This window comes from Poecilia formosa, unplaced genomic scaffold (genome assembly GCF_000485575.1).
Source record: "Poecilia formosa unplaced genomic scaffold, Poecilia_formosa-5.1.2 Scaffold1020, whole genome shotgun sequence".
NCBI classification, from domain to species: Eukaryota; Metazoa; Chordata; class Actinopteri; order Cyprinodontiformes; family Poeciliidae; genus Poecilia; species Poecilia formosa.
The window spans coordinates 1-1,208 of NW_006800959.1; the positions used below are offsets into that span (position 1 = coordinate 1).

Genomic DNA, 1,208 nt, shown 5'->3' on the forward strand with positions numbered 1-1,208 from the left:
ATTAAATACCTGACAAAATGACAAAAAGAGGAACATCAACAAGGACATCCATGTAGAAACCCAACTGATAACCTAAATATCTAACTTTTTTACTGGTTTGTTAATTATCTAAATAGAAAATGTATTCATCTGTAAAAAAGAGGAATACAGGTGGATTCACAAAACTAGAGTTCATAAAGAGCTGAAAAGAAAGAGAGCAATCCTAACAGGGTTTTAAATGAATAAAGAAAAGCTTTTGTTCTCAATCTCAAAAGAAGTTATTACATCCTTCTTCCACAAATGGGCAGTGGATTGCTTTTATTATTCTACAACACACAGTATTTCTTTTTATAGTATTTTTACAAAAGTTCCAGAGCTGTGGGCTGCAAACAAAGAAAGGTGGGGAACTGAACCCTCAGTGGATCATTCTGTTTGGATGTGGCAGCTTACTGGCATCAGCGTGTTTTGGATCAGCTGAATGCTTTTACCTTTAATCTTTTTACGACTGTTATGATGTTATAATGACATGTTGTAAAGGATAAGAGGCTAATATCCAGGAGAAAGATGCAAAGTCACATTTTTTTTAATCTATTTTACAGCATTTTTATAACTGCAGATAACATAATTACTTGAATGAGCTATAAAATGGCACCAGGTGCCTGGAAAATACATATTATCCCCTCTAACAAAATGCTCAGTTAGCATCATAATGTGTTTAATTTCTGATGCACATTGATCAACATTGTTTGTTTCTGCATAACTCACCCAGGTCATGGCAGAGTCCAGCAATCTACACACAACGATGTCACGCTCAGTGATGTTGAGTTCTGGCTGCCTCTCTCTCAGAGCCTAAACAAGTTCTACAGCCAAGTAAGCCACCCTTTATCATCACATAACAAGACATCTTAAGTCAGATACAGTGACTAAAACCTACAGATTTTTTTTAAACTAATATTGTAACAGATGAGCTTTAAGCCATTCAGTGTAAATATATATTACCCAATGCTGTGTTCAAAGCGGGTGTGGTTTGCTCCAGGGTAAACATAACTGTTCCCTCCGAGCTGTTTAATGTTTCGAAGTTGCTGAAACTGAGGCGGGTCGATGATCTTGACGAGCAGCGGAGGCAGCTCCACTTGTATTCATCTGTAAAAAAGAGGAATACAGGTGGATTCACAAAACTAGAGTTCATAAAGAGCTGAAAAGAAAGAGAGCAATCCTAACAGGGTTTT

At 36.8% G+C, this 1,208-nt stretch overlaps 1 long non-coding RNA gene across 1 annotated transcript; it reads right to left on the reverse strand.

Annotated features, from left to right (window-relative positions):
- Positions 1-802: 802 nt before the first annotated feature.
- On the reverse strand, positions 803-1,116 carry LOC107835106 (uncharacterized). The gene is made up of 2 exons (XR_001660936.1): positions 979-1,116; positions 803-859 (listed from the first exon to the last, which is right to left on the reverse strand). It is a non-coding gene; the product is annotated as an uncharacterized LOC107835106 (long non-coding RNA).
- Positions 1,117-1,208: the final 92 nt, after the last annotated feature.